The 23,341-nt window shown below is 46.0% G+C and overlaps 1 protein-coding gene across 7 annotated transcripts in view; it reads right to left on the reverse strand.

Annotated features, from left to right (window-relative positions):
* IKZF1 (IKAROS family zinc finger 1) overlaps nucleotides 1-23,341 on the reverse strand; it is a 167,436-nt gene that overhangs the window by 134,051 nt on the left and 10,044 nt on the right. The gene's annotated exons all lie outside the window — the stretch shown is intronic.

Consider the following 23,341-nt stretch of genomic DNA (forward strand, 5'->3'; position numbering starts at 1 on the left):
GACCGAGTCACAAGTAGTAGGAAACACCAGGGAGCCGCCGGCTTCAGGGTAGCTGGGTAGAAGGCAAGTAAAAAGTTCGGTTTGCGCTGAGGACCCTGGTGGCCGTATCCTCCGGCGGCTCGAGCGCACATCTGGCGGTTACACAGATAAGTGGTCGGAGCCGCATCCCCAAACCACTTAGATTTCAGGCACTTTTTGAACAAAGTAGCAAGTTTCATCTTTTATTGTGTTCTTTCTTCTCCGCCTTTATACCGTAGTTACATAGTAACAGGGTAAGGTTTCACTTAGTGGAACGCTGCGTGGTTTGGGACTAACACCCCTTTATCACAATTAACATTTAAAGTCATAGAGTCAGGTTTATCGGTACGAACGCTGGCAGATATGTGCAGAACCAGTCGAGGGAAATCTACAGATAACATTTAGAGTTTTCTAACAGGTTCACATTGTTTAATGGTCAGCACTGCCAGCCTTATGGCACCAGGGGTGTAAATAAGGGGGGCACTTAATGGGATTGTCTGACCGGCCCTTTTATTTTGCTGCAGGCCCGGCTTTAGAAAGGCTTGGTGAGGAATCTGCAGCCAGCTAGAGCGGCCATTGCCAACATAGAGGACATATTGTTTTACATGGCTGAGCGGGTCTGCCAGAGAGGATACTTCACCCCGGCTGATAGTGGGTGGTCCTGAAGGGTGACCCCCCCTCTATCATGCTCTTCTACATTTTTAGGGACAACCCGTTTAAACTTTTTATAATTAATCTACAGTTCCGCTGTGAAGAGAATTACCCAGAACACAACTCATCGGTCCACGATGCAAGGCGCCCAATAAGCAGATTGTTGGTTTTAATGTATTGCAGAAGAGCCCCCTCCAGTTCATTTGGCAGGTGCAGTACAAAACTTCAGAGGTTCATGGCATCTGTTACAATGTGGTCAATGCTAGACTATCCTTAACCCCTTAGTGACTAGCAGTATACCCGCACCGCTCCTGTGCCCATTTACAGCATTAGATGTCACTATCAATACCAACATTAGCATCTAAGTGGTTTTACATGCAGGCAGCGGCTCAATGTAATATACCTCCAGGTATTCCTACTGGGCTCTAACTGTAGACTTGCATGTTGAGGTCCCCTTGTGGGACTAATAAATGTTATAAAAGTCCAAGACAGTTTTATGGGGGAAGTAGTGAGGAAAGGCACACACAAGGGCCGACATTAATAATAAACTATACATAAGTTTGCATTGCCAAAATCTGTAATACTGGAAATTGTCAGGTTACTCATTTTGTGCATTGAATGCTGTAAACAATTAAAAAAAAGAAAAAAAAAATACATGGCAGATCAGATCTGCTGCTTTTCCTTTATCCTTCCAAAAAAAAAAAAAAAAAAAAAAAACAAAAACCAACAACAACAACGGTACCAATCATAACTACAACTTATCCCACAAAAAAAAAAAAACACATTTTCACATAGCTGTGTGACAGAAAACAATGTTATGGGCCGTAAACTGGGGCATTAAAAAACAAAAACAAACAAACTATAAAATGTGGCATGGATTCAGTGGCACGCCCGGAAATTTTCTGGGGCGAGCTCCACTGTCCATAGTATTATAGCACCGAAGATTTGCGGGCTATGTCTCACTACGGGACCTGCAGAGCACAATGCCACAGACTCACGGAACAGTGCAGGACTTTGAACAAAGAAGCAGGAAGATAAAACCGATCTGCCGGCAACCTCCTGCTTCTATTTTCAAACTCCTGCACTGCTTTGTTTACAGGTTGCCACGGAGACCATCAGCTTGTCAGAAGCCGGCTGATGGTCCCTGTGGCAGGGAGAGCTGGTGCTTGGCTGTCAGGGTATAGTCAGGCACCAGCTCTTACACAGCAGAGAATGGAGAAAACCTCCGATCTCTGCTGTGTTAACCCTTTACATGCTGCGGTCTATGCAACTGCAGAATGTAAAGGGCTGTCACTATCGGACCCCCACAATGTGACCAGGAGGGTCCTGATGGGTCTCTATGGAAGTCCTCTGAAAGGGACAAAAAAAAAAAAAAGTCAAAACCTCACCTTTCTCCCTTTACTTTGTAAAACATTGAAAATTAAAAACAAAATTGCACATGTGGTATCCCTGCGTTCATAATGACACAGAAGGAAGATAGTACATTATTTAACCCCTTAATGACGTGGACCCTTTCCCCCCCCCCTTTTAAAAAAATCATAACTCCTTTATTTATCCATTGCCGTCGCTGTATGATGGCTTATTGTTTTTTGCGGGACGAGCTGTGTTTTTCAATGGTGCTATTTAAAGTACCATATAATGTGCTGAAAAACTTTTACAAAATGGAGTGAAGTCTTGTTTCTACGGCGCACCAACTGCAACAAAAAAGACCTGCTAACTTTATTCTATGGGTCAGTACGATTACTGCGATACCAAACTTGTAGAGATTTTTTTCTTTTGCTGTAGCACTTGTATTTTTTTCAAAGATATTTAATTTTTTAAATTATTTTCTGCCGCCATCTTCTGCACGCAATAACTATTTTTCCGTCGACATAGTTGTGCGAGGATCATTTTTTTGCGGGATGTCCGGTAGTTTCCGTTAGAACTAATTCGGAATACATACGACTTCTTGATCGTTTTTCATAGCATTTTTTCTGGGAGACAGGGTGACTGAAAAACTGCATTTCTGGCATGCTTTTTTTTTTTTTTTTAAAACAATAAAAAAAACTTTATTGATCACAATATATATATATATTTTTTAAACAATAAAAAAAACTTTATTGATCATATTATATATATATAATATATAACACACTTTTTTTTTTAAGCCCTCCTGGGTGACCACAACTAGCGATGCTTTGATCGCCCCTGCAGTATGACGTAATGCTGTACGATTGCAGTTATTGCCCACGGGTATCAGCTGTAATAAACAGCTGACGCCCGCGCTGTATAAAGAGGTCGCCCCGCGATCTCTCTTCATACATACCCCGACGCTGCAGGATGTAAATGTATGTCTTGGAATGGGAAGGGGTTAATCTGCAGGGTGCACGGCATGGAGAAGAAAAATTTTAAACGTGGCAAAAACAGCTAATTTAATCTCGCTATACAAAAAACGGAATAGAAAGTGATCAAAATTGTGCGCAGGTCAATAAATGGTACTAATAAAAAGTGCAACTCATCCTGCAAGATAAAACCCTCACAGCTCTGATAAAAAAATATAAAAATAAAATGCTCGGGGTCTTTGAATGCAGCGATGAAAAAATGATTTATTTTTTTTTAGGCCTTATTCACATGAATATATTTTTCATCCGTATTTCGTGAGCCAAAACCAGGAGCGGGTCTAAAATACGGAAGACGCGCAAATCTTTCCATTCTACTTTATCTCCACTTCTGGTTTTGGCTCACGAAATACTGATGAAAAATACGCCCGTGTGAAAGCCTTTAAACTGCGAAAAAGTAGCTAAAAAGAAAAAAAAAAAAACGTACAATTTGGTATTGGCATAATCGTACCGGCCGGTAGAATGACTAATATATTTATGCTGCTCAGAGCGTGCAGTGATAAATAAAAACAGCCAGAATTACAGATTTGGTTAATCTCGTCCCTAGAAAAAAAATGGAATAAAAAGCGACCAAAATTTTACGTGTTCCTAAAAATGAGATAAATGAAGCCTGGAGTTCATCCCGCAATAAACACGGCCGTCCAGAGCGCTGGCGATGGGAACAACATTATTACGGCTCCTGGAATGTGGCGACACAAAAGCAAACCTTTAAAGGAAAAAAATGATTTAAATGTACAAAAATAGCAAAACCTAAAACACTGTATTAACTCGGTATCGCCGGAATCATGTGACTCAGAGAATAAAGGAAAGTCACAGCAGCACTGCCATGCTTTACCCCTTCAGTGGGTGGTCTCAGTATGTTGCAAAGCTTCACCGAAAAAAGGAACCAGACTCCAGTGATTCCAGTCAATCCATATATGCATATTAGAAAACCAGTGAGCAGCAACGAGAGCGTTTTCAATAAAAGTGCATCCGCCTGATGCTTCTTTATTTACTCCATAGCACACAGACAACGTTTCAACACACGCAGGGGCCTTTCTCAAGTGACTAGAAATTGCTATACACAGCACCTACGATAGCGGCGTTTAATATAAGATCCAGCTGTAAGTGGGTGTGTTTAATTGTTACTGTATGGGGATTGGTGGTGGAAATATATTTGTTGTCTGTGTCTAGCAATTTCTAGTCACTTGAGAAAGACCCCTGCATGGGTTGAAACGTTGTCTGTGTGCTATGGAGTAAATAAAGAAGCATCAGGCGGATGCACTTTTATTGAAAACGCTCTCGTTGCTGCTCACTGGTTTTCTAATATGCATTCAGAGAATAAGGTTATCACGTTATTTATTCTGAGCGCTCAACGCCGTAACAATGAAATCCAAAAAACAAAATGGCAGAATTTTTTTCCCCCAATCTCCCTACAATTTTTTTTTTTTTTTTTTTACAAAAGTTATGCAATACATTATATATACCCAAAAATGATGCCACCAAAAAGGACCACTTGTCTCGCAAAAAACAAGCCCTCATACGGCCGTGTCAATGGAAAAATGAAAAAGATATGGCTCTTGGAGCGAGACTGGAAAATTAGTTGAAATTAAATAATTGGCTATTTAAAAGACCTGCCCTGGGGGGGGGGGGGGGGGTGTCTGACAGGGGGATAAGAAACCCGCCACTGAAGGGGTTAAATCGTATCGAGCTAGAGAATACATTAATTACATATCAGCTGCTATGGAGAAACTAAACCCAATAAACAGTGGAAGATTTGCTGTTGTTTTCTCCATCCGTGGACTTTACAGCATCACAATTCCATGAAGATACCTGGGAGGGAGGTGAACGTATGGAGTTTGTGTGCGTAGAGATACAGGGGAGAAAAAAAAAAAAAGATAAAATCCTCTTTGGGGTTTACTACAGACCCCAAATATAAGAGAAGTAACCGAAAATCTATTATTGCAGCAAATCCCAACGAGGTCATTATGGGGGACTTTACCTACCCGGATATAAAGTGGGGAGCCGAAGCCTGCGGAGCTCATAGAGGTGACAGCTTCCTGTCAACCAACAATAATTACCTTACCCAACTTGTACAGGGCCCGACTAGAGGGACGGCCATTTTGCACTTAGTTTTACACAAGAGACCTGATAGAACAACAGGGGTGCAGGTCAGGGGACGCCTGGGAAATCGGGGCCAGAATAGAGGACATATCTACTTTTCTTTCAAAAGAGTTTTATAGGGGAGTTACAAAAATACTAAACTTTAGGAAGAGAATGTTCAATCAGCTCAGAGGCCTCTAACCTTATTGGCTGGGACAACGTCCTCGAAAATAAGAGAATGGACAATAGCTGGGAAAGGTTTAAAAGCAGCCCAATGACTGGCTCATGCCCACGCCGGTGGGACCCTCACAACAGGGTTCACAAAAACAGTCGCTCAGCAGTTACAAATATTAGAAAGTGTGTCTGACACCGCAAGGACCTAAGGCATCAGACACATCAGGCACCAAGATCCTTGGACGCCAAAACAGCATTGCAGTTTACAATGGGGCTGGCGGGGTACGGTCCTGGATTAAACAGCATTGCAGGGTCCTTTCCGTACTTACATTAACAGCATCTATAGCAAGCCAACGGCAAGACTCCACACACCGGGATTCCTATCGGACCCATTCCCACTGTATAGAGGTACCGGGCAGGGCTGTCTGACGCCTCCCCTATTCTTGGAACCCCAAATACGTCATCTGGAGGACCCCCTCCTATTTCAGGGAATAAAAAGCGGAACACAAGAAGTCAGGACCGCTGTCTTTGCGGATGACACTCAGATGGATGGCAGATCCTAAAGCACATTGGAAAAGAGTAATAGCAGACATTACTGAATATGGGACCTTCGCAGGTTACCGAATTAATCCAACAAGAAGTGAAGTACTAGAAATAGGTGCAGCTAGCCCGAGGTGTTTTAGGATTTCCCTGGGATGGGCAGAGTGTAGTAAAACCTCATATTACATACCTAAGGATAAAACTAGGTGAAGATCCCACCTCACTATACACCCTAAATTATCTGCCATTGATTGACAAGATAGTGTCAGAATTAAGGAGATGGTCACATCTTCCTCTCTCAATGCTGGGGAGATGCCAACTCATCAAGATGATGAGCTTTTCCAAGTTGCTGTACCCTATGCAAACCATACCAGTGCTGATCAAGCATGCGGACGGGTCGCGACGTAACTCAGCTTTTATAAAGTTTATTTGGGCACCCGAGGATACCTTTGCAGAAGTTAATGCTGAGCAGAATGAGGGAGGAGTGAATCTCCCAGAAGCTACAATATAGCGTGCCTAACAAGACATATAGTAGATTGGGTGAGAGGCACTGATGTATATTCCAACAGACTCATCGAATCGAGCCTAGCCGCCCCTTGGAACCTTATAGCATGTTTGCACACGTTTCTCCAACTTTCCACCAGCAATCAAGCGATCTATACTACTGAGAGACACGATAGTGACATGGAAGGAAGCAAGGAAACTCTTTGGACTTCCCTACTTGTTGTCCAAGTCTATGCCGCTGATAGAGTGGCAAGAAAGGCCTTAGCGGTAGCCCAGCACTTCATGCATGAAAGAGAAAGCAGATGGCTTCATCCATCTGAGCTCAAGACCAAGTATAACATACCAGAAACAATTCATACAGATTGCGCAGGCACTTCAGTTTGCAAGACTTAGAGATCTCAGTAGAGAGGCCGGCAAAACAGACTTATTCCATAATCACACAACCAATAGGAAGATTTTCATTATCTCAAAAAACAAAACAAAACACGACAGATAGATACGGAAGAAACGATCCTGAAGGGTTGGCCAAAAATCAGAACCTGCTTGATCAGTGAAACTTAGAGGGAACCCTTCAAATTTATGCATCATGCCATATATGGCTTTGATATACCAGCTCAGTATAAAAAAATTGTTTGAAAAAAAGAAATAAAATAAAAATACATAAATAAAACACACTAAATTACAGGAATAAATGGGTTAGGAGTAGGCGAAAAACAAAGTGGCTCAATAAAGATATTTATTGCCTCCTTTACAACAAAAAGAAAGTTTAAACTACTAAAACAAAAAGGCTGTGAAAAAGCAAAAATCTGTAAATGTTAAAAAAAAATCTGCAAATCTGGAGAGAGACTTCTTGCCAAAAAGAGTAAAACTAACCCTGAACTGTTCAATTATACGTGGTGAAAACATTAATACTGAAAGCCTTGGCTCGTTAATAAATAGAGGAAAAACTATTGTTACAGATCTTCTTTCTCCAGTGTATTCACAGAGGAAAAGGAGATGTCAGATGAGATGCAGAGTGATAGAGTAAACTCCCCACTACAGTCCGGTAAGTCTGACTTCTATTGTGGGTACAATGGTTGAAGGGTTTCTAAGATGCCATCCTGGAGAAGATCAAGGAAATTAGCTGTATGACTCCATAGTAACATGGCTTTACGAGGGGCACTCCTGTCAGACCAGTCTGATCAGCTTCTACATGGATGTAATTTCTTGAATGGATTGGTGAGAGTCACTGGATCTCGTGTATCTGGACTTTTCCAAACGGTTTGATATTGTGCAGCATAAAAGGTCGGTATATAAAAGGAGAATGTGTGTAAGTAACTGGTCAGTGATGGAAAGCAGAGGGGGTTATTAATGTTACACACTCACATAGCATGAACATTACAGGTTCCTGCTATGCGATGCAATAGACAAGGCGGCTCCATAGGGAAACATGGGCTACAAAACATAGCAAATTGCCGCTGTATAGCGCATGCCATGATTTTGTAGTCTCGCAATGTAACAGGCTACAAAACATTGCTAATGTGTAAAAACCGATTGGAAAGCATGAGCTTCACATACAGATGCGATTTTGTAGGGATGCAACAGTGCTACAAAGTGCAAGAAAATCGCCCGTGTCAATGCGGCCTAAGGGTTAGAATTGGCTGTCTTGGTTGATTGCCATTAGGATAACAATGTGCTCTGCGATGAAGAGCAAAACCTTCCAAATCCAGCCTCGAATGTGCTGTAATGCAGTCTGATCCAACACCGGTTCTATAGAATCAGAGTCTGAAGGCAATCTATACACAACTAGTCTGAGACCGCGCCTGAGAAGGGAATAAAACACTGCGCCGTTACTGTAACCGCAGCGCTGGTCCTGGTTGGCCTTACGGATAGTGTAGAGCTTGTCCACTCCACCACTAAATCCCCGCCAGTGTCTGGGGGGATCCTGGGGACACCCGAACCTCGGCTACGATTCAGGAAGAACAGCTTACGAAACTCCCATGCAAAGTACGTAGATGATTAGAAATGGTGTATAAAAGTTTAACCTGCTTGAGGGGCTCACAGTCCTCGAGAACTTCAAGAACCCAGCTTGGCCTCTCATTATCACACAATTCATCCAGGTTTCTTTTTAGGCAAGTAGGAACTCCTCCGATGGTTATTCCAATATCAGGACAGGAGACGCAGCGCGTTTGAGGGCTTACTGACAGATCTGCCTCCTCCTCAAGCATATCATACCGAGAGATGTGAACAGTATTGAGGCTCCTTACAGATGGGTGACCAGACGTGCGTCTGTGCAGGCCCACACAAGAGCCCACATGCGTCAAAATTACACATGGCCGGAAGAACATGGCTGCCAGACCCGATGGGCACGCAGTTTAAATGCAGTTCTGGGCGAATGCTTTGTTTACATATAAACACGTGACACTCCGGTCGCCCATCTCAAGTTACCCTTCGCACACAAGGTCTACTCATCTTCTAGCCACGTACTTGGAGTGCTGGATTTTTTCAACCCGTTTCTACAAGAGCCGAGACTCCTGTAGGAATCGTTTGCATCCAACTGCAGACCCCAACTTGCTTTCTCTGCAGAGCCGTCCTTAAAGGAGATGTCCCGCGCCGAAACGGTTTTTTTTTTTTTTAAACCCCCCCCCCCCCCGTTCGGCGCGAGACAACCCCGATGCAGGGGTTAAAAAAACCACCCGCACAGCGCTTACCTGAATCCCGGCGGTCCGGCGTCTTCATACTCACCTGCTGAAGATGGCCGCCGGGATCCTCTGTCTTCATGGACCGCAGGGCTTCTGTGCGGTCCATTGCCGATTCCAGCCTCCTGATTGGCTGGAATCGGCACGTGACGGGGCGGAGCTACACGGAGCTACACGGAGCCCCATAGAGAAGAGGAGAAGACCCGGACTGCGCAAGCGCGGCTAATTTGGCCATCGGAGGGCGAAAATTAGTCGGCACCATGGAGACGAGGACGCCAGCAACGGAGCAGGTAAGTATAAAACTTTTTATAACTTCTGTATGGCTCATAATTAATGCACAATGTACATTACAAAGTGCATTAATATGGCCATACAGAAGTGTATAGACCCACTTGCTGCCTCGGGACATCTCCTTTAAGTTGGTCAAAGCATAAAGTCAGACAGTTGTGTTCTGGGTAAAGTCTCATGATGGTTTTAACTAACTGAGTCATTTCATGTTCTCTGTTGCAGCTAAACTGTTAAAGGGGTTGTCCCGCGGCAGCAAGTGGGGGTATACACTTCTGTATGGCCATATTAATGCACTTTGTAATATACATCGTGCATTAAATATGAGCCATACAGAAGTTATTCACTTACCTGCTCCGTTGCTGGCGTCCCCGTCGCCATGGATCCGTCTAATTCTGATGTCTTCTTGCTTTTTTAGACGCGCTTGCGCAGTCCGGTCTTCTCCCTGGTTAATGGGGCCGCTCGTGCCGGAGAGCTGGTCATCGTAGCTCCGCCCCGTCACGTGTGCCGATTCCAGCCAATCAGGAGGCTGGAATCGGCAATGGACCGCACAGAGCCCACGGTGCACCATGGGAGAAAACCGCAGTGCATTCCTGGGAAAGGACCGGCGGCCATCTTAGGGAGAAGATTTTTTAAACTCCTTATTTCGTCGGATCGGTGAGTAGCAGGCGGTTTAAAAACCGCTTTAATTTGCTATTTTATGCCAGGGGGGGTGACAGGGGGAATGGGGTAATGTTAAATGTTGATGCTTGCCGCGAAACAACCCCTTTAATGTCAAAAATAAGTGGAAGATTTGATTCGTCCTAAAGCTTCGGACCGGTAGTGTATACATTGTATAAACCTGCCTCTAACACCCCACAGGCTTTAACACAAGCGGGCATTGGCTCCGGTCAATCTAGGATCAATGACCAAACCTCAAAGTTGCGCAGAACACTTTTCCCATCCTAATAAGGATTCACCCTGAAACAGATCCACAGAAAACATCTTCACTTGAGGTTTTGCCCCGGGGTCACGAGTCTAGTATCTGTACAGCGAAGCTCCAGTCGTGGAAGGGCCGATGCCTCGTAACTCCGAGCCCGCTGTGCATTTATCTCTGTCTGCAGGCCATTAATGCTCAGGAGGCCCGGGCTAACCGCAGATGGCAACATGAGTGCAAGTAGATGCCAGTCACATGTGGTTGTGGACTCAGCACCCAGCCGTGCCATCCTTCATAAGAGTAAGTGTGCAGGAGATATTGGGGCGCCTTCACAAAAATCTGCTGCAGACAATTCTGCAACAAAATTGCAAGTGCGAAATCTGCAGTAATTCACCTGAAAATCTGCATCAAAATCCACATGAAAGAATTGGTGCGGATTAGGAGGTGGTTTTTACGTGGATTTGCAATGGATTTTACCCTTTCAATTGCGCCAAAGTCACAAATAGCTGCAGTTGCAAAAAACTTCCATTTCGACTCTGTACAACCAAGCATATCGCGTATCTACCTGTTTAACAGTTTGGGTTCTATAGAACAGTGAAAGCATCTATTTTTTTACAACAACAATAGAGAAGCAGGTAAACGTCGGGGACCGGTCACCCGCCTATTAGAGCGCCCCCTTGTTACAGTCCTAGGTATAATACATGATGGGAGAGATCTCTGTACTGTCCCCTGATATATTATACATAGTTATTAGAGCGCCCCCAAGTTACAGTCCTGGGTGTAATAGATGGGAGAGATCTCTGTACTGACCCTGATATCTATACATAGTTATTAGAGCGCCCCCTTGTTACAGTCCTGGGGATAATAGATGATGGGAGAGATCCCTGTACTGACCCCTGATATATCTATACATACCTATTAGAACGCTCCCTTGTTACAGTCCTGGGTATAATAGATGAAGGGAGAGATCTCTGTACTGTCCCCTGATATATTGTACATAGTTATTAGGTTGTCCCTCAGACCCAATTTTGGTGACCTCTCTGGGTATTGTAGTCCACCCCCTCTCCATTTATTACTTTTGTTGCCCCCTTCTACCCACACAAGCTCTGATATGGCCTCCTTGAGTACCGCTGCCCAAAACGGTCCACAATATTCCATGTGTGGTCTGACCAGTGACTTGGTAAGAAAAATTCCCGTTTTTCCTCTTTACGACAATTCCCTCTCTTGAAGACATGACGGCATACACTTGGAGGTCGCTCCCCTGCTGACCTGAAGGGACAGGAAGAGGCAGAGCATAAAAGAAACCTCCCCTCCACCAACACCAGTGCGCTCCCAATAGTGACAGAATACTTAACCAGAAGGTGTGTTTTTATTAACTTCACACACCTCAACAATGAAGTTCTATACATACACATTACCTCATGAGAGAATTAAACATGTCGGTAGGTCGGGAAGGGGGGGGGGGGGGCTGTATGCGGTCAGGATGCCTTCAAGAAAGGGAATTATTGGAAGGAAAAGTTCCCGGAAACAGGTCTATCTGGGTGTCCCCCCATTTTGTCATGAGTAAAGCGAACACCTCGGGATGAAGCTCCCACTCTCCTGGATCCACTTTCTTCCTGCTGACAAAGTCCGCGGCTGTATGCTCGGCTCCTTTTATATGGAAAGCCGACAGCAAGCTGGTTGTAAGCTCCACCCCACGGAGGATCATTCCCGCCAGATGTTGAAGCAGAGGATTCCTGGTGGTACCCTGGTGGCGAATGAGTGACACTGTCATGTTATCTGAGAAAAGCCTAACAAGCTTCATCCCCAATCTTGTTTGCAGACTACATACGTATTTCAAAACTGCGTTAAGTTCTCTAAAATTAGATGAACTAGTTTTCTCCTAAGGGTCCCAGGTACCCTGTATGGCGCTGGCATCAGTCATTATTACTATCGCGGGGTCCAGATTCCATTCAGATGCCCGAGAGAGGTTGTCTGAGGACAACCACCAACGAAGGGAGGACGTAGCCTTGGAGGAAATAAGGATTGTTCTATCAAGTGAAGCCTGCGTCTTGTCCCCTTCCCGGAGGATAAGCCCCTGAAGATCACGGCTGTGGAACTGGACCCAGGAAACCACATTAATGCATGAAGTCATTAACCCAAATATCCACATAGCTTCTCTGATTGACACTCCAGACTTCCTATATAAAAGCTGAACATTCGTCTAGAATGAGTTGTTTTCTTAAGGGAGGTAGGGACGAACATTGGAGAAAAGAATCCAAAATGACCCCCAAGAACTTTTTCTAAGTTTTTGGCTCCACGTTGGATTTCAGTTCATTAATGATCCAGCCCAGGTCCCGCAGTAACTGAAGTGTGGTGTTTAGGTGCAAACTCAGAATTGAGGGAGAATCCGCCACCAAAATGAAAGTCATCCAAAGATGGGATGATAAGAATTCCCAGGTTACGTTAATAGGCCATCATTTCAATAGCAACCTTGGAAAAATTCTGTGAAGCGGAGGAAATTTTGAAGGGAAGGCAAATAAACGGATAGTGGTGGATTATACCTTCAATCGCAACTCTTAGGGACTTTTGAGAGTTAGCATAAATGGGGATGTGATAATACGCATCCTTAGGATCGATAGTGGCCATCACACTAGCCAGACTAATTAGGGGGGGTTAGAGTTCCGATAGTCTCCATTTTAAATTTCCTGTACTCTATGAAGTTATTTAGGTCTTTGATGTTAATTATGGTTCGGCGAGACCCGTCCAGTTTAGGAACCAGAAATAAGGGAGAGTAAAACCCCTTCCCCCATTCTCGTATGGGAGTGACGGTACCAAGGTCCAACAGATTCTGAACTCCCTTAAGGAGAGCTTGTTCAAAAATCGGAGGTTAACTCGAACCTATCCAGGAGACAAGACTCTAGCTCAATCCTGTATCAAGTATAGAACCCATTGATTGGTTGTTATATTCTGCCAACAGGTATGGAAAAAGGCTAATCTTCTGCCTACCAGACACAGAGATGTAGACTCAGGGACAATGGTAAGGACCTTACCCCTTCCTCCCTTCAGATAAGACCATCTCCCGGTCTTTCCCTATATAAGCTGGAATGGAGGGATACGGAGTGAAGGGTCTTTTAAGAGGTCTGGTAGTCGGAAGCCCTTGGCTTTTGTCGGCTGCCTTTTTCTAGAAGGCGATCCAGGTCTGGTCCAAATATGCACAGGACTCGAAAAGGGTACACAGCTTGTTTTTTGAGGCAACGTCCCCTGACCACTCTTTTACCCAAACTTTACCCCTTCTGGCCATGTTGGATAAGGCTGCCATACAGGCCCCAAAGTGGACTGACTCCATGGAAGCATCCGCCAGGAATCCCATGGCCATCTAAAGTAAAGTAAAGGAGTGCCACTAGCAATTTCCCCTCGAAGCTTTTTGATCAATTAATGAGGTAAGCTGATCCAACCAGACCACCATGGGGCGTACTACTGAAGCGGCCGCAATGTTGGTTTTCATGATGAAACTTGATGTGGACCAGGCCTTTCACATGGTCATATCCACCTTGTTGTCCATCGGATCTTTCAGTTGGGACATATCCTCAAAAAGTAATTTTTAAAAAAAAATTTTTGCCACCATGGAAATGGCTGTATCTATTTTCAACATCTTGTCAAAGGTAGCGACGTCTTTCTCCAAAAATAAGAGACAATTCTTTTAAAGTCCTTAGAAAGCAAAGAACTTTGGTCAATACACTTCCATTCATTTAGAATCAGTTGTTGAAGTGTGGCGTTTATGGGAAACATGGATCTGCATAGAGGTAAAAGGCCCGCAAACATGTCATCTTGTGCAGTGCGAGGCTGTTGTACTTCCTCCTCAACCTGCATGGTCTTACGGACTGCTTTTAATAACTGATCCAGGTTAGCGGTGGAGAATAGATTTTTCTTCTCTTCCTGCGCCACTTCGCTTAATTCCCCCAAAGCAAATTCTTCGGCCATGTCAGAGTTAGATTCTGACACCACCATAGCTGATCTTCTTGTGGCCCCCGAGGGCCCTTGCTGGAGCTCAGAGAGGGAGGATTTTACTTCTTCACGGACGACCGTCCGAATATCAGACAAAAGGGAAGAGTTTTCTTCCTGCAAAATTTTTGCCAAGCACGCAACACAGAGGATACTGGACACTTTACTCCTCCTCCTAGCCTCCCTAGGTTTTTGAGTATCCCTGTCCTAAAATGACAAAGGAAAACTCCATTAGTAAAGGGAGTGTAGTGCAGGTGTTTGTAGGTTGGCCCACGGGACCACTTACAGTTTGGAAAATTGGCTGGGTCCTCCCTGGCCAACATCCTGCACTGTGAGCTCGGATTCCTGTCCTTAGGAACCGATCCCCACTTGTAGAAGCCACCTGCAGCTTTCTCCTGGTGCAGAGGCTTTTCAATTTTGAATTTGGCGCCAAGCCACGCCCCCTGTGTGCTCCGTCCGAAGCCCCACCCCCATGCGGAGCATCTGACATCAGCCGCTAACGCCGGGGAGCAGACGCTGCCTGGATGATGGCCACGGTGGTGCCGGAAATCCCATACTTGGACCCAGGTCCACGTAGTATCCGATTAGGACCCAGGCGAGGTACTTCCCACTGGGGTAACCGGGCTGCCAGAAACAATGCCACCTGGTGAGTCCTGAATCCAGCGACATGTGACAGCACATGCTAAAGCTCTGCCGCTGCTGTCCTGAAGGGGCAGGAAAAACAGAGGTGTTGGTGGAGTTTCTTTTATGCTGTCTCTTCTTGTCCCTTCAGGTCAGCAGGGGAGCGATCTCCAGCGTATGCTGGGATGATGTTGTAGGGAAAACAATGTTCTCGTCATGCGCCCCTAGACCTATTTTTATGTACAAGGCATCCTATTGCCTTGGCAGCAGCTGCCTGACACTGGTTGCTCCAGCTAAGATTACAGTCCAACTCCATGTCAGTGTTCCCAATGGTTTCTTATTTAGTGTGTAATAGTGACATGTATTTCCTGCCCGTGTGCAGAACTGCACATTTATCAATATTACACCTCATTTGCCACTTTTCTGCCCCTTACTTATCCAGATACTCTTGCAACCAACTGCCCTGTGTCCTCTTTAGTGTTAATATCTTTACATAGTTTTGCACCATCTGCAAATGTTAATATTTTACTGCACAATCCTTCTACCAGGTCAATAATATATTCAAAAGAATAGGGCCCAACTGACCCCCTGTGGTACCCCACTAGTAACAGTGACCCCTTCAATACTACCCCCTGTGGTACCCTACTAGTAATGGTGACCCCTCCAATACTGCCCCCTGTGGTACCCCACTAGTAATGGTGATCCAATCGGAGTATGTACCATTAATAACCACCCTCTGCTTTCTATCAGTGAGCCAGTTACTTACAGACATTCTCATTTTATATACGAACCTCCTATTTGGCACAGTATCAAGTACTTTTTTTTTTTTTTGAAAAGTCCAGATACACAAGATCCAGTGACTCCCCGGTCCAGTCTAGGACTTACCTCCTCGTAGAAGCTTATCAGGCAGGTTTGACTGGAATGATCTCTCATAAACCTACGCTGGTATGGAGTTATACAGCCATTTTCCTTGAGGTCCTCCAGGATGGCATCTCTTAGAAACCCTTCAAACATTTTACCCACAATAGAAGTCAGACTTACCGGCCTGCAATTTCCAGGTTCCCTTTTTGACCCCTTTTTGAATATGGTCACCACATTGGCTATGCACGAATCCAGTAGAACAGATCTTGTCACTATAGAGTCCTCAAATATAAGAAACAAGGGTCTGTGTATCACATTACTTAAAGGGGTTGTCCCGCGCCGAAACAAGTTTTTTTTTTTTTCAACCCCCCCCCCGGTCGGCGCGAGACAACCCCGATGCAGGGATGTAAAGAAAGCTTACCGGAGCGCTTACCTTAATCCCCGCGCTCCGGTGACTTCAATACTTACCGCTGAAGATGGCCGCCGGGATCCTCTGTCTCCGTGGACCGCAGCTCTTCTGTGCGGTCCATTGCCGATTCCAGCCTCCTGATTGGCTGGAATCGGCACGTGACGGGGCGGAGCTACACGGAGCCTGCATTCTGCACGAGCGGCTCCATAGAAGACAGGAGAAGACCCGGACTGCGCAAGCGCGGCTAATTTGGCCATCGGAGGGCGAAAATTAGTCGGCACCATGGAGACGAGGACGCCAGCAACGGAGCAGGCAAGTATAAAACTTTTTATAACTTCTGTATGGCTCATAATTAGAGATGAGCGAACACGTTCGGCTCCGCCCCTTTTTCGCCCGAACACCGAACTTTGCGAACACTTCAGTGTTCGGGCGAAAAAGTTCGGGGGCCGCCGTGGCAGCGCGGGGGGGTGCGGCGGGGAGAGGGAGAGAGAGAGGGCTCCCCCCTGTTCCCCGCTACTGCCGCCCGCGCCGCCGCGCATCTCCCCGCCCCCCGGCGGCACCCGGACACTTACGCGCGAACACTGCAGTGTTCGGCAAAGCCGGTGTCCGGGTGCGGATGTGTCCGTAACGGACACGTTCGCTCATCCCTACTCATAATTAATGCACAATGTACATTACAAAGTGCATTATTATGGCCATACAGAAGTGTATAGACCCACTTGCTGCCGCGGGACAACCCCTTTAATTCCCTTAAAACCCGGGGGTGTATGCCATTGGAAGGGGTGATTTGTCCATTTTAATCTTTTTATGACGGCTCTGCACTTCTTCCTGGGTTAGACTAGTGACATTTAGTGGAGAGTTTACTTTTTCACTCTGTATCTCATCTAACATTTCATTTTCCTCTGTGAATACGGTGAAGAAACTTATAGATTTGCTTTCTCCTCATCGCCCTCTACAATTTCTCCCACATTATTTATTAAAGGACCAACACTTCCAGTATTAATCTTTTTACTATTAATATAGTTGAACAGGTTTTTAGTGTTTTTCAGTGCCTTCTTGTTTTCAGTAATTTAAATGCTTTCTTTTTGCCCCCTTTACATCTTTATTAAGCTGAGAGGCGTAGGTTTTCTCCTACTCATAACCCTTTTATTCCTGTAGGGTATGAACTGCTCACAGTAATGAATTAGGAGGTTTTTAAACATTTCCCATTGTTTGTACTCTTATTTTTGAGGACATGGTCTCAGTCAATAAGGCTAAGGACATCTCTGAGCTGATTGAACTTTGCTTCCCTAAAATTTAGCATTTTTGTATCTCCCCTATAAAACGCTCTATTAGAAGACAAGTGGAAATTTATACTATAGTCTCCATTTTCCAGATGATCCCGACCTGCACCCCTATTATTCTGTCAGGTCTGTTGGTTATTATTAAGTCCTCAAGGACCGTCCCTCTAGTCGGGCCCTGCACAAGTTGGGTAAGCTAATCATCTTTAGTAATTGACAGAAAGTCAGCTTCCCAGTTTATATCCGGTTAAAGTCCCCCATAATAATTACCTCATTGTGATTTGCCGCTTCATCCATTTGCTTCAATAATATATTTTCAGTGGCTTCTGTTAGATTTGGTGGTCTATATAAAAACCCCTTTGAGGATTTTATTGTTTTTTCCCCTCCTTGTATTTCCACCCATAGAGACTCCACATGTTCATCTCCCTCCCATAATGTGGGCTTTAAACAGGATTTTACATAAAGAAAATCCCCTCCCCGGTTTTTACAATCCTTTCTGAACAGACTGTAACCCTGTAAGTTCACCACCTAGTCACAGCTTTCATCCAACCAGGTCTCCGTTATTCCCACTATGTCATAGTTTTCCTCAGACATTACTACTTCTAGTTAATCTACTTTATTGGTTAGCCTTCTGGAATCACCATACAGATCAGAAGGTTTTGGTTATTTTAAGTCTATCCCAACTAACTGTTCTGCGAGTTGAAACTGAATTAAAGGAGATGTCCCGCGCCGAAACGGGTTTTTTTTTTTTAAACCCCCCCCCCGTTCGGCGCGAGACAACCCCGATGCAGGGGTTAAAAAAACCACCCGCACAGCGCTTACCTGAATCCCGGCGGTCCGGTGACTTCAATACTTACCGCTGAAGATGGCCGCCGGGATCTTCTACCTTCGTGGACCGCAGCTCTTCTGTGCGGTCCACTGCCGATTCCAGCCTCCTGATTGGCTGGAATCGGCACGTGACGGGGCGGAGCTACACGGAGCCGCTCTCTGGCACGAGCGGCTCCATAGAAGACTGCTGAAGACCCGGACTGCGCAAGCGCGGCTAATTTGGCCATCGGAGGCCAAAAATTAGTCGGCTCCATGGGAACGAGGACGCTAGCAACGGAGCAGGTAAGTAAAAAACTTTTTATAACTTCTGTATGGCTCATAATTAATGCACAATGTACATTACAAAGTGCATTATTATGGCCATACAGAAGTGTATAGACCCACTTGCTGCCTCGGGACAACCCCTTTAACCCCTCCCACCGCTCCACACCCATTTTCAATACTTAGTTCCAGGTCACTGTCTACACATCTCTCTCCCTCCCCCCTCCCTCCCCCCCCCCCCCCCCAGTTCCTAGTTTAAACACTCCTCCAACCTTTTAGCCATCTTTTGCCTCAACAAAGCTGCACCCTCCCCATTGAGATGCAGCCCATCTCTACAGTAGAACTTGTAGCCAACAGCAAATTTGGACCAGTTCTCCAAGAACCCAAACCCTTCCTTCCTGCAACATCTCTGGAGCCACTTGCTTACCTCCCTGATCTGCCTTGCCTTTCTGGTGTAGCACAGGTAGTAGTTCAGAAAATACTACTTTGGTGATCCCTGCCCTAAGCTTACAGCCTAGCTCCCTGAAATTGTGCTAAACCCTTTAAGGACCAGGCTTTTTTTTACCTTAAGGACCAGACACTTTTTAGGGATTTACCCATGTGGTGGTTTAACTGCTGTATTTTTTTCCCGTGACATATAGGGCGATTTTATATCTTTTTCACTGACTTTTTTTCCCCGTTTTTAGAGTTTTATTGGGGGTAAAAAAGCTACAAAAATGATGCTAAAATAAAGTATGGGAACGGGCTCCTTTATTTTTTTTGGACGTTTTTATATATAATATGTATGTTTTGGATTACAGGGCGCATACAGTGACGGTTTGGGGTATTTTCTTTCTTATATATATATATATTGTTGTTCATTCACATTTTTTTGACACTTTTCCTCTGTAGTTGGGGCATCCATAGGAGCCGGACCATAGGAGCCCCAGTTACAGGGAGAAACATCCCCTGTAGTGACAGTAGTCACTGGCAGAGCCGGTCAGGGTCTAGTAGACCCCGCAGCCCTGCTATAGCAGGGAATCACAGCGGTCACGCGACTTGTTGGGATGGGCCAGTTCAGGACTGGCCTGTCTGGATCTCTTCCCTCTACGCCTCCTCCTGTTACCCGGCTAGCTGCCTGCACATCCCGCTCTCCCATACTACCATCCACCCCACATCTGCCCCAGCGAGTGCTCAGTGAGCAGCAAACTGCTTTCCAGGTTGCTAATGGATCTCAGCGTAGTAAGCCGCTCATTTAGATCCAGGATCCGAGCTTCCAAACGTGCAACCCGCTCACATCTCATACAGCAGTATGCACCCGGCTGGTCAAGGACCGCATGCATGGCACAAGATGTACACCGGACGGCATCGTCAATCATGGAGCTCATTGTAAATGGGGATCGTACAGAGATATATATGCTAAAACCTCAAATAGGCAGTAATTAAATAAGTTGCTCTTCCAAAGTCCCTGATTGCGTAACCCAACCCCTAATTAATCACCCGTGCAAAGCAATGTAGACTGCAACCCACAAGCAGACTATGGCCTCATGTCCACGAGCGGGTCAGGCATGAGGACATTACTTACCAGTCTGGATGTGTGCGGGCCGTCCAGCGTCTACTCCGTGCATGTGGGCGCGCCCGCCAGCCGGCACATGCGCAGGAGATTTTTTTTTTTTTTTTTTAAGTCTCCTGCTTTCCCGCGGGACCTGCAGCACACGCGGAGTGACAGTTCAGGGTGTGCCGCAGATCAGACGGCTTCCACTGACTTCAATGGAACCATCCCTGTGTGACCCGCAGCAAAACGGAGCATGCTGCAGTGTTCTGGACCAGAAGGTCTGGAAAACAAACCCGCATGGTTTAATTAAGCTGCGGGCGCCCATAATTGTCTATGGGCGGCTTGAACTCCAGATCATCTGCGCGGGTGCTCCATGCGGATCCCGGAATTCAAACCGGCCCGTGGACAGGAGCCCTATAGGCGTTTTTTCTAAATGTAACAATGTTTATCAATATATCCCCTCGACACAATGGACTGAACCTCCAGGAGGAGAGACCATGGAGCACAATGAATTCGCTAAAGGAGTACTGTGACCTGCCAGAAGACACATAAATGTCCTCCGCTGCGTCACACACTTAGATCACCCCCACCAATTGAAACTGACCACTTCACAACCACACTGCTTGGCTGCATAGCTAGAGGTCTAACCAGTAGAAAGAGGGAGATTGTGATCCGCTGTATAGAGCATCTGGGATACTGCATTCAGTTCTGGAGACCTCACCTACAGAAAAATAGTAATAAAATAGAACAAGTCCAAAGATGCGCTAAAGACAAAACCTATCAGGAGAGACATGAAGGGAATGCCCCACTTCTAGCTGTTTTTCTGCAGGAAGCAAATAGCTCCATAGATTGCACAATGGCCTGAGTTGGTACTGCAGGCAGAGTCCTATTGAAGTGAATGAGACTCAGCCTGCAGTACCAACCCCGGCCACTGAGCAACGTACAGAGAGGTGGCTGGAAAGTCTAAAAGAAATTAATTTAAGCTGCTGGTCAGCTGACCTGACTCCTTGGCAGCGGCTGCAGGCACTCCTCCTACAGACATATACGGCATCTTAAGGAGCAGTTAGTTACAATCACCTTCTAAGCATTGACCGCCATCAGGAGGGGCTGCAGAGGACACTTTGAGGCACGTTCTTCTATGAAGTCTTAAAGGGGACATTTCACAAGAGTTTTAACATTCATTCAGCTGTCCTCATTGATGCCAGCTGTATCCGCTGCTGACTGCCCCTCAGAGGGCGCTGCGGGGGAACGCAGCATTGGGGGTTAGCAACTTAAAGGGGATTGGTCAGCAAAATCTACAGGTTTTGTAGTGATGCATTCGCGGTCTGCATGCAATAGGCACGTCCCTAGCGGTACAGCGGACGTGTAAGCATTCACTGGGGGCACTGGATGTCCGTAGAGGCACCGCCATCACTAGTGACATGGCGTTGACTACCCCAACCAGAAGCTAGGGCATGGGATCAATGGGACGTCGGTGGAACGGGTGAAGATGTGCAGATCTGTGTCATGTGACCCATCCTGCGACAGCTGTACTGAAGAAAAGCAGACAGTGAGATGTTGCGGAGAGACGGGTACGGATGCCACGGCTTTATTTTACTGGATTGGCCACAGGGGGAGGGGCCAAGTGCTGTGCATGGGTGGTCTTTATGGGAGAAGCCCTTTCAGTGGGCTACGGTATTTACTGCACCGCCTCCTGGGCAGCCCAAATCCGGTTAGGTCAGAAGTGGATGATGCTGCCATTCACTTAGGAATCTTATCACCCTGTTCTTCTTTATGTTAAAGGTCACACCTAGCTGTATGTAAAGCAAACAGGAAGCCCCACTTCCTGCGCTCGGCGCCTCCGCTGCTTTATAGTCTGTGTAGCAGATGGATCCTTAGTATCACTTATATACAAATCCTCCAAAACATTCCACTTTGTGTATCCAAGTCAAAAAAATCTGAAAGTACTTCACCGGGTGGGAAGGGGTTAAGGCTTGGAGCGGTCATTTTTTGGGCAGCTCTCCATTAGCTTGGCTTCTGTAAAACAAGGGTCCCCCTCCTGGGGTGGCTTTAATGGAAATCTAGTGGCTCTTGTGTGAATCTGCAGTGAAGCCAATGGAAACTGTGGCAGGTAAGACTTGGCAGACAAAGCTCAGCGGACCCCCGTTCAGACAGGTGAGGGTCCCAGAGGTGGCATTTATGGCATGTACTGTAAACGGGAATGCCCCTTTAGGGGGCGCTTATACTCTGTGGGTTTTGATGTGGATCCGCAGATGATTTTACCCTTTAAATTGGTCGTTGCAGATCCGTGTCAAAATCTGCAACGAATCCTTAAACTGCGCGGAAACTACAACTCTCATCAGTTCCTGAAAGACTACAGCTGTCAGGGCATGCTGTGACTTCTAGTTCCCCACAGTGGGGGGCGGGGGGGGGGTGATAGTAATTTCTTTGACTTCATTGACCTAGTTGTGTGCAGTGGAGCCGGACAGGATAGTTCTGTTATCGGACGCCGGCTGCCTGGCCCTTGCAGGTCTATTTCTCAGCTCTGTGAACCATACGGCTACGGGGACACCATGATATTAGTCGCCACACAGGTCACATGGCCGAAGAGCGCACTGCGACATCACAAAGCAATGGTTAATGCAGTCACATTGCCGCTTGCAAGTTCCTGTAACCACGAGCCACCGGTTACAAGATATCCGAACAGGTCAGATTTCTTAAGATTGACAGCAACTTCCAAGCTGCAACAAACTGCGCTGACAGCCATTGGCTTCTAATGTTGTGGGGCTGCACTCGAAACCAGAGCGAACGGCGTGTGCAGGAGCCGAGAGACCACCAGTTACTGCCCGCGGCTGCCGACTGGACGTTACAATGAATGACGCGGGGTTTCACTCATCAGATTCAGGAATTCACAGAATACGATGTTCTGGTCTACTGGGAATCTCCACCCGGCTCACGAAACACCCCTGCAAGACCAGAACATTGGCGCTCGGTGCCCAGAGTCAAGAACACGAACACTGGATCCAATTTTCTTAGAATCGGCAGTGAATTCTGTGGTTTGTCGGGGCATGTTCGAACAGCTTTATGACGCTATAAGGTGGTACTACTTTTTATCAACAAGATGGGGCAACGTACCAAACCTACCGCGACTCACTGGCACAAAATCATTACCGGTTTACGGAAGAGTGCACTGTGAGCACGGGGGTATAGCTTCACCAGACTTGTCTACATGCAAGCTTTACATATCGGGACATTTACAGCAGAAAGTGTATGCCAATAATCCGCATACCCTGGATGAACTCAAGGAAAAACACCACAAACACTATCTGCAGCATCACTGTTGAAGAGCAGCAGGCAG

The sequence above is a fragment of the Eleutherodactylus coqui genome, chromosome 12 (genome assembly GCF_035609145.1).
Source record: "Eleutherodactylus coqui strain aEleCoq1 chromosome 12, aEleCoq1.hap1, whole genome shotgun sequence".
NCBI classification, from domain to species: Eukaryota; Metazoa; Chordata; class Amphibia; order Anura; family Eleutherodactylidae; genus Eleutherodactylus; species Eleutherodactylus coqui.